Source organism: Lissotriton helveticus, chromosome 7 (assembly GCF_964261635.1).
Source record: "Lissotriton helveticus chromosome 7, aLisHel1.1, whole genome shotgun sequence".
Lineage (NCBI taxonomy): Eukaryota > Metazoa > Chordata > Amphibia > Caudata > Salamandridae > Lissotriton > Lissotriton helveticus.
In genome coordinates, this window is record NC_136068.1 from 1,535,696,842 (window position 1) to 1,535,707,863 (window position 11,022).

Sequence of the window (11,022 nt, forward strand, 5' to 3'; positions counted from 1 at the left end):
ATGTGTGCACAAATGTCTTATGTATATCTCACTTAAAATATTGTCGTTAACACAGTAAAGAAACATGGAGAGCCAGAGTGATAACTGAAGAGTCCTGTTCAGCAATATTACAACATGGCCTGGTTGAGCAAGGAGGATGCTGTTCCCATGTTCAATGTGGTACGTTTTTTAAATGTTGTAGCTACAACGTCAAAGTGGAAAAGGACAATGGAGCCCCTGATGATGTGAACTATGGGGTGGTACTTGAGTGTAAATAACTAGGGTCTACACTGTCTAAGCTGGCTGCCACTTTCCTTGGACTGTGAAAGATTTGGACCCCTATACTTATTCCCTTTGATTCTTGCTGAGTGTGGCTTAGGCTAATACTCAAAATTATCTTACCCAAGAATACTCTTGATCAAGATTCTGCAATGCTGACACCTTCTTTCACTCTCTGAACGTCACTGTATTTCCCTATTTTTTTGCATTTCACTGGATTTTGAGATCCGTTAGGGTTTAAACTGTCCTCCTTAGTTTGAACTTTAACTTAGACGAGTCTAGATTTTACTCATGTATAGAAGAGAGGACCCGTATCTCTTCTCTGAGTACCAGATCTTACTACTGATATTTTGTATTGCTGTGATTGAACTTCTAGTTTGTCTCACTCGGTACATCTTAACTTCTTTAGGCGGTTGGGTGTCCCAGTGTTTTTCTGTATCTTTATAGCATGGTGCTGAGATTTGTTTACCTTAACTTGATTGCTAACTTGTAATAGGCTTCTTAACCATTGTCACCTATTCCTGGTCCTTATTGTGTATCCAAATGGGTTACACTGTTGACTGAAACTGATTAATGTAATGTTAACTCCCATCACCTCTCATTCGGGAAAGAAAGGGTCCATTGGAGGACAACTGGTAAGAGGGTTGGTCCAAAGAGCTGCTTCACTGCCTTCACAACAGCAAAATTATCCACTGAAGCATGCAATAGACAATAGTGCTTTATAACAGTGTGATGAGACTACCAGGTGAAAGTTCTACAGATTTACTGAACAGAAACCCTTGCAGCCTTAGCCAATGAAGCTGAAACAGACCTGGTAGAATGCCCCGGAACCTGAACTGGAGGAGGCAGACCCAAGGACCTATAAGACTAACAAATTGCCTGACGCACCCATCTACTGAGTGTTGAGGTAGCAAACTTTTTACCCTTATTAAAACTGCCAAAAGAGAAAAACAAAGCAGTAGAAAGGTGAAAGTCATTTGTGCATTGCATATATATCTGAAGAGCCCTCCACACATCCAAAGAGGATGGAACCTGATCATCACCTCCCTCAGGAAAAAGTGGGAGAATAACCTCTTGTTGTAAATGGAACCGGGAAAGTATCTTAGGAACTAACCTGAGTATAACCTTATCAGTCAGGATTTGTTTTTTTATTTCTTTACATTTGTTAGTATCATGAAGTCCTGGCTGCTGGAGTACCAAGAACCACCATAGACGGTGAACGTGTCTACAAACAAAGTAGGGATGTTAGTAGTGATGACTTTGTAACTCATGCAACTGATTTTGAAGATGGTGAGGGCTGGCAAGTGGAGACAATGGAGCTCCGTCAGAATGGGGGTGATGTGATCATACTTCTTCAAGCCATTGATAAGACATATGCAGTGTGTAGGATGTCCCTAAAAGGAGTGCCATTGTGGAGTCTGGGCGGCCATGGAGGATGGTGTCAACACCTGCCAGATGTAAGAGCTAGAGGGGTTGAACAGCAGTTATGAAGCTGCTTTCTGGTCGAAACGGTTTTGCATACTTTCCTTCTGAGTTACTTGGATGGCAAGGAATACTTGTACTGCAAACTCCTATCCGTTATTTTAATTTACTGAAAAGCATTAATTGAATCAAATTATTGGCTTACATCTATGATGTGTAGGTTCTTGTATTTTGTGTGATTTGAGTGCGTAGTAATTAGGTATAGGAGACATTACATTGTTGCCCTCCATCTAACATGCGTACAAACATCTGGGGCTATCTATTCTTTGTTGATGAGGCCAATTCATTGGTTGCTACTAAAATGGGAATGCAGTTCATCCTAAGCTTTATTTGTCACAAATACTCCCAGAACTGCCAATATGACAATTTTGGAAAGCTTTATTTTATTGTTTTATGGTCAAGTATGAGGTGTCCGGCATAGGACCAAAACAGGCCGATTCATCATGCCAGATGCTCAGGCAATCAAAGTAAGATATATTTACATACAATGAAGCTAAATGGAAATAATTTACATATTAGCTATTATACTGAAAATCTGTAATCTTTTCAGAGGTTAGAAAAAAACAAACAGTAAAGTAACTGCGAGGAGCCTTCCATGCAAGTCTCGCTTTTTACTATTCTGTTCCTTCTGATAGGGCTATGTTAGCAAAGGGCACAGTTGCTGACATCACACCAGCATCTCATCACACCAGGGCTACGCAGGATGGTGCCCAGCTTCAAGGCTCAATACTCTCCCCCTCAGGTAATATTATGCATCTCTAGTAGTAAGTTGTAACCCTCAGGTACCAAAGATGTTTGGTGATCCATAGGCACTCCGTCACTGCCCCAAGTTTACAAAATATCACAAGGCACCGTCTTACTAGGTATTTGAGTTGCAGAAGGCCTATGCGCGAATCGAGGTAACTTCGCCATTGGCGAGGACGGGGAAGTTTTCCGACTTCTCCCGAGGCAAAGCAGCCTGGAGACAAGCTGTGGCATCCACGCGACCTCTGACCTACCTACCTTTTGTTTCTATCAGATCTTGTTGGCCAGTAGTTCAGTGGGTTGTTTAAGCAGCTGACCTTTATGCGCCTTTATACCTTATACTTATCCAATTCATATTTTTAGCTGCATTGCGTCATTTTTCCAATGATGTTATGATAAGGCATCATTCTATTGTCATATCAGGCTTTTTAAAACTGGGATAAATACGTTAACGTTGAATTGAATTGACTATGGATTTTGTTTGGGGAGAGGACTTGAAGATGGGCAGAGTGGCGGCAATCCCCTCCCTGTAGGGTGCCAGATGTCCTGGACTTGCCCAGACAATCCCACTTTTTGAAGGACTGTCTCGGGACCCTGAAATATTTCCTTAAAATAAATATATGTGCACGTTTTTGAGAGAGTTGGGGGAGCAAGCACATTAATCACAATGTTGTGCAGTCTCACATTTATACCGACCCTCTCATCAAACCAATGACAGTAGTTCACGTGCTGCCTCGCCTCTTTCCAATGGAGGTCTCCCGTGCCACTGGGTCCCACTATTGATAGCTAGGGCCTTGGATATTGTCACCCTAAAACAACGGGACAGAAAGCGTGGTGTGCGTGGCTGACTGTGGGCTGTTTACACTGTTTGTTTATTTATATAGTGCTGCTTATCACCCGTGAGGGTATCAAGGCGCTGTTCATGGGAACGGGAGATTAAGTGATTTGCCCAGAATCACAGGATGTTGCGCCGACGCCGAGACTCGCCCCAACTGTTGGCGATTGTGTTTTGCCTGTTGTGCGCATGAGTGATGATTACATGGAGATGTTTGCGCTTCCTGCTTCTTTATGTGTAAGGACGCTTGCGCTGTTCGTATTTGGCCAACCTGGGTGCATGAGCAGGGGCGTGGGCAGGGCACAAGTCCTAAAGAAAGAAGTGGGGGGACACTGACGTCAGGATCGGAAGTGACGTCACGAAAGGTGGCTTGCACCATCAAACTCATTGCCTCCCCTCGCTCACCCCTGAGATGTGATTGCATCAGAGAAGCGGCGCGTGACATACAGCTGAGACACTTCATCTGTACTGTATTTTACAGATCAAACGAGGTGTCACATGCACATTAGACTCTGGCAGTAGTTTGTTATCGCGCTCCCGGTAAAATAAGTGGGGGGACGCCGTTCACCTGCGTGGTACCCCGACTCGAGCCCTGGGCGTGGGCATCTATAGTGCAGCAGGTGCAGCGCACCCGGGCTCACGGGTCTTAGGGGCCAACTTTATCTACTCCCGTACGCGTTCTGGGTGGTGGAGACTTATTTTTTTACAATAGAAAATGCAAAATGTCGTCACCGGTGCTCCTTTTTCCATGCAATGTAGTACGTGTAGTCCCGCACTTAATCTATTTTTGTAGTGAGAATGTGCTAAAAGAACTCAGAACACTTTAGCATTTTTACCACTTGTAAAGAGAAAGCGGACTGAGCCAATATCTCAGACCAGACGGGGGAGGCCAGCTCCGGGTCTGAAGCTGCATGAACGGTGCAGCATTCGAGGTGATGTGCAAACTGCAATGGGACTGCCCCTGGGGTACAAGGCCAGACTGCCCCTCCTACTCCTTGGTTAATAAATAGCTCCCCTCTTCCCTCCCCGGATCGTCTAAAGGACAAACAGTAGAATAACCTTCTTACTTAAATTAGTCACACGTGCACAGTACACAAAGCTCCCCGGCCTGCAGCACAAGCCACACCCCAAGCAACACCTGCATGGGGGCTGCCTGAAAGAATCAGACTGCCCCCACCCCTCCGTAGGCGGTATTCCGGTGCTATTGTGCCCACTCTTGTAATCATGGCGCCCCCTGCTGCGCACATTTACAATGTGACGCGTTCCTTCCGCTGGAGGGCAGATTCGACCCCACACATTTCACAATCGCAAGCAGGCTCTGTTCTGCAAGTTGCCCAGGGCCCTTCCTGCAGGCCACGCGTTTCTAAAATGTCAGTTCTGTAGGTGTTTCCGACAGCCCTCCCTGCGGCTCACAGCACGAAACTTCCCTTAAGGGATGTTGTTTATCTCGTGTTTTGTCTTCTTTTTATAGGGATACGTATTTATGCATTCATGACATGGTCTCGTGGCGGTGTCACCTCGCATCCCAAAATACCTACGTCATAGGTGAACGCTCGGGTAACGGACTCGCAATTTAATACATCCCAAATTATCCACATGGGCTTTTGTTTGTAGATGTACTGCAGATCACGGCGAATGTATCTTTTAGCTTAGTCTAAAAAGATATTGGATTCAGGATATGTATTCATACCTTTTCTTTTTCAAGTTCTCTCCTGTTTCTCCACTTTTCTTTCCCTTTCCCTTTTCGTCCTTAGTTTTTTCCTATCTCTTGTTCTGTATTTCGTTTTCTTATTTCTTTTTCCTTCATGTTCTCAACATCAGGTGTTTATTCTAGTCTTCTCCTCGCCTTTCTCTGCTTCTTTCTGTGTTTCTCCTTTTGCTTTGCCTTTTTCTAATACTGTTGCTCTTTCTTGCTTTCTTTCTTTCTTTTTACTTTTTCTCGTTTCTATTATTTCACGTTACTGCTCTTTCTTGTAATTATTCCTTCTATGACTGTACACCTTTTCCGTTCATGTCTTACTTCTTCGTTTTTTTCTTTCTTAAAATAGTCTCTGTATCTAGCACAATTCCGTTCATTCACTCGCACTTTCTAAATTTCATACTTTTTGTCTCTTTTTCACTCACTCTGTTTGTCCCAATGTCCTTTCTAGTTGTTCACGTTAATTTCACTCGTTCGTTCAGTTCATTGACATTTCTTTCCCCATCACGTCTCTTTTCCCCACATATAGCCCCCATTGTATGTTTTTTACTTACATATTGCCTCTCTTGACTGCTTCTTCCTCTGCTCTCGCGTCACTGAACACAGCCTCCAGCCCCACTCATTTCGAAGCACCAGCTCCAACCGCGTCGCCTGCAGACCTCTCTGCTCGCCCGTTTCAACTTCAAGTCACCTTCAGTCACTTGAGCGAGCAAGAGAAGGAGGCGGGGAGAGCGGGGTGTGGTGCTCTGGCTGGAACAACAACAGAACTGGAACCCCCCTCACCCCGCCCCAGTCAGATGATTACCTCACAGTGACGTTCAAAAAAACTCCATCTGGCAGGCCGACGTCACTGTAGATAGAAACTCCAAAGACAGTTCTTGCCACCTGATTGGTTGACAACTACCCCCATCTAGGCCGAAAAAACTCCGAATGACCGTCGATAAAATCGAGCCAAGCAGATGTAAATGCCAAAAATATACAATGAATTCGAAATCTATTTGAAAACTGCGCAACTGTTGGAAATGAAACATTTTAAGTACTTTTTCTTCTGACTCAGAGAAAGACGTAAAACGTGAATACTAAGTGCAATAATACAGCGTATCATGTTAACTATGAAATGCAAATATAAAAAACAAAATTACAAGTTTTCTTTAAAATAAAGTAATCAGTAGCTAAAACAAGTAAATAATGAAAAATGAAGGCAACAACAGAATGCACTTAAACACCTGGGTATGCAGCACGCACAACAAAATTGCCCTAATTATTCACCACCCACGCAGTCAATGAAGGAACAAATCAATGAAACAGCCAACCAACTAATCAATCAAACGATCAGCAACTGACTAACCAACTAATCAATCACCTAGTTCAGCCAACAACCAACCCATCAATAACTATTCACCTAACGAATTATAACAACCAATGAACCAACCTCTTGCCAAGGTCTTACCTGAACTGAGTGCTCCCAGCCCCATGTTCCAGGGTAAGCTGGGAAACCATCCCAGTGCCGGTCGTGATAATGTTGTGCGAAGCTGGATGTCTAAAAAAAGTAGTTTCAGAGACACTAATCCAACATTGTCGTGCATGCAAATGTGTGCAAAAGTTCACAGCTAAAATGTTATTTTCGAGGAAAATGTAAAAAATAAGCTGCCTTGCTACGGGCCTAATTTGGGAATATAACAAAAAATATTTACAATATGTACCTCTGACAAAAGGACCGGTATGCTTCAAAGGCTGTTCGGCAGCGTTTGCCAGCCTTCCCATTCCATCATCCTTTACCTTTCAGCTCTACTAGTTTGAGGCATGCTTGGGGTTTAGGTTCTGGTAACTGCATTAAAATATACAACTGCCATACGCAACGTAAACAACACAGATCCAAAAGCACCTATAACTTCTCCAAACACATACCAACTTTCTTACGAGCCCGTCCTCTGCAAAAAGTCTCAACCATATGCCTTCTAATACTCATCGAGGCTTGTTCAACCTTCGTCCATCCTACCAAAATCAAAACCACAGTCATCACCACATAACAAAATCTGCAAGTTTTTTAGCACCAAAATCTTGATGCCACCCCACCCACCTTTCGACCCCACCTTTCAGGAATAAAAAATTTGCTAGCATTCGCCCCCAAGAATTTTCTATTCTATTAAGGACACGGAGGCGAGGATTATGCTTTCTCTTTCTTTACTGCAAAATCAAAAGCAGCCAATAAGAACGTTTTTTACATATTGAAAAACTACATTCCCAGAATGCTTAGAGTAACAACACCAATAACCCCAGAGACTGGCCCTATAAATGACTCTCTCCCCATGAGCATTTCCTCTTTCTTTGCCCAACGAGCAGTGTCCATGACTCAATTGTCCATTGTCCAAACAACAGCTAGAATTTTGTCAAACAGCAGCAAGAATGTTGTAAACAGGACCACCGGCCTCGTTAACGAAGACTGTAGAGAACCTTCTCCGAAGTTCAAAGCGTTTTTGTTCTGCACCTAAAATAAAAATCACACTCGTAATAACTGAAATAGACCTATGTCTCAGGGAGTGAAAACATGACAGTTATCATCAATAAATGCAATTTGGGCAGGATAATCCTCACTTCCGTGTCCTTAATAGAATTGAAAATTCCTGGCGCGATTGCTAGCAATTTTTTTATTCTATTACAGGACCAGAGACTTTGCATTATGCTAGTTTAATGCGTATCTAGAACCACAGAAGCAACATCGCCCACAGGTTTATAATAGAATTGCTTGAATGTAGCGCTAGACGACCAATCAGCTGCTCTCATTATATCATGTATACTGGTACCTAACATAAAAGATTTTGAGGCCAAAGCACCACTCACAGAATGTGCTCCAAATAATTCTGTATCAATGCCTGCCTCTGACATTACATATTTGAGCCACCTGGCAATTGTAGCAGAGGTAACAAGCTTAAAAGGTTTCTGCAAAGCAATCGGCAATTGTGAACAACCGACCGTTCTAAAAGGTCGGGTAGAGTCTTCATATACCTTGAGACATTTCACTATACACAGTTTATCATTCAATGGAAATGCATTGTAGTTAATGGGCTTGGAAAAAGTTTTAGTTCGAGCTGTAATCATAAAAGGGTAAATGGTCAAAATATCGATTCCAAAATATAGACAAACCAAAATATCGAGTCCAAAATATAGAATGGACAAAATATCGAATGGACAGAATATAGACATCAAAAATATCGTTTTGAAGGTAAGTAATGTAATATCGATTTTAAAAATATAGACAGTCAAAATATCGAAGTACATAATATAGTTTATTAAAAATATCGATTTTTTAATAATATCGAATTTTTAAAGTGTTTTTTATGTTAGTATATGTGTGAAAAGTGTATATATTTTTGTAATTTATTTTAAGTAATTAATTTTATGTAATTTAATTATTGTGTAATTTAATTCTGTAGCGGGTTGTGGGTTTATAGGGGAATAGGGTGGGAAGTAATTTAATTCTCCAGTATTTGGGGTGTCTTTCATAGATTCACATGCCTGAATCATTCCCCGTCGTCGGAGTAGGAGTCCCACGGTATATAAAAAAGCAGTAATAAGCCATTTGTACATAGCAAATAACAGTTACAATAAACCAGGAAGTGAAGTAGCCTCAGCTACCAATGAAAAAACTTCCACATTAGTGACCATCCAAGTCATTATGTTAGACCAAACTGCAGCCAATCAGGCCACAGCTCCCACCTAGGTATTCTCCCCAGAGACCCAGGCTGTCAGATTTTTTACCGCTCGTCGTGTTATAGGGAGTCTCTCTGAGCTCTGCTCAGTTTATTCTTCTACTTGAAAGTTTGAAAGTTTCTTTCTTTCCAAAATGTCCACATCTAAGTCCCTTTTCAGGGCTTGTGACTCTTGTGGCAAGGCAAGGCTCTTCAAGGAAGACCCTCATTCTCTCTGCATATACTGCTTGTATCCAGACCATCAGGCTAAGGAGTGCAAGATTTGTCGCACTTTTCCAACAAAAACCCTCAGGGACAGAGAGGGTCGCCTCCTACTATGGATACAACGGAATAAGGACAAGGACTTGCCACTCTCTGAGGTAGGAAGTTTGGCCTCTATGTCTTCTATGGGATCTAGGAAGAGAATAGCTGAGGGTACAGTAACTACCCCTAAGGCTAAGGTGGCGAAACAGGCCCAGCACACACTCGCTGCTGAGGAACCTTCGACTTCTAAAGTGAAGAAAGCCTGTCAAAAATCTGTCAAACAGCCTGTCATTAAAAAGACTGTCCCTTTATTGTCACCTCAGAGGCCTACAACCAAGGCAGCAGCTTCTCTGCCGGTTTCCTGTCAGACTGCCACTACAGTGACTTCTACTGTGACCTATTCCTCACCAAAACCCTCTTTGGTGGTGTCCTCAGTGTCCTCACCTACTTATGTGCATGTTCAAATTCGTCCCATCTCGTCGACGAAGAAAGTTTCACCTACCGTCGACGAGCCTCCGTCGACGAAGCCCTCCTCAGCGTCGAAAAATCCCTTCCCGTCGACGACGTCACTACCGTCGACGAAGAAAGCCTTGCCGTCGACGGCTTCACCGTCGACGAAGCACCCGTCGACGGACTCATCGTCGACGAGGAAGACTCCGTCGACGATCCAACCGTCGACGAAGAAGACACCGTCGACGGCCCCGTCGACGAAGTCGTCGACGACGGCCTCGTCGACGAAGAAGATAACGCCGTCGACGGCCCCGCCGACGAAGAAAAATGTTCTGTCGACGACGAAAGGTGTTCCGTCGACGACGACGACGACGACGTCGTCGACATCGAAAAATGGATCGTCGACGAGACCTCTCCAGCCACAGTCGTCGACGACGGCGAGTTCGTCCCTCACAGCAAAGTCAATGCCACAGGACTTCTCGGTGGCCCAAGGGAATCCAATGACGCCAAAACTGTCAACTTGCACAGATCTTCAAGTATGGTCTGCAAAGAGCAACCCCATATCGTTGCCTTCTCCAGCCACCACTGCAGCGATTCTACAACGCCCATCACAGTCTGCATGTATGTCACCACTCACGATGCCAGACAGGCTCTTGGATTCCGACGAGGACTCTGGTGGAGACTTATTTCCGGCAGCTACGAGTCCATCTGACTTGCTCATACACGTTAAGGAACAGGAGGAAGAGGAGCAGGTGACGCAACACACAGGGTTGGATCCTGCACCCCCATCAGGGACACAAATGCCCATGGAATTATTTAGAAATTTAATGTCCATGTTGGATGATTACTATCAACGTTTTCCACCCTCGGAATCGGGCGAATCACACATCACTTCCCCCCCGCCTAGAGGAACTCCGCATTCAGTCCCTCCTAACATGGAAGAATCGATACATGCCCCATCCATGCCGGTACCATCTAATCAACCGGTGGATGACAATTCTGAAGAGGAGGCTCAGGAAGAAGGAGAATTGGATGACTCGGATTCGTCGGAGTATGAGGATTATCAGGCTGACTCCCCTGCTCCAGATGAACAGCCGAAGGCTGAATCACCACCGGTGGATATTGCAAATTTCCATAGGATTATGGATAACGCTACCAAACGATTTCTCATTACCATGGAGACAAAACAGGATGATTGTTTCCTGTATGATTTCAAAAATCTGTCCCAAAGACAGAGCTGGTCGATACCGATCATAGAGTTTATTTGGAAAGAAGGTCTAAAGATCATGGCCACTCCAAACTCTTTACCTCCAGTTTTGCCACGAGTGGATAAAAAATACAGAGCGCCTGCTTCTTCACCGGCTTGCCTGATTGGACAGGCCAAGACAGACTCAGTCATTGCACAAGCAGCTCAAAAAAGGGCGAAAAACCCATCATCTCAAATCTCCACGCCTACAGACAGAGACGGAAGACGACTCGATACCATTGGCAAAAAAGTTTCCACGATTGCAGCAACCACAGTAAGGGTTGCTAATTCTATGGCGATTCTTGGCCGATACGATAGGCAAATGTGGTCTGACATTTCGCCTTATATTAAGAAA

General features: G+C 43.9%; 1 protein-coding gene across 1 annotated transcript in view; it reads right to left on the bottom strand.

The window, feature by feature from the left end:
- LOC144767523 (G-protein coupled receptor family C group 5 member C-like) overlaps positions 1-5,705 on the bottom strand; it is a 41,889-nt gene extending 36,184 nt beyond the window's left edge. Inside the window, exon 1 of the mRNA XM_078650947.1 lies at positions 5,573-5,705. The gene's annotated coding sequence lies outside the window, so the exon portion shown is untranslated. The remainder of the gene's footprint in view (positions 1-5,572) is intronic.
- Between the last annotated feature and the right edge of the window lie 5,317 nt (positions 5,706-11,022).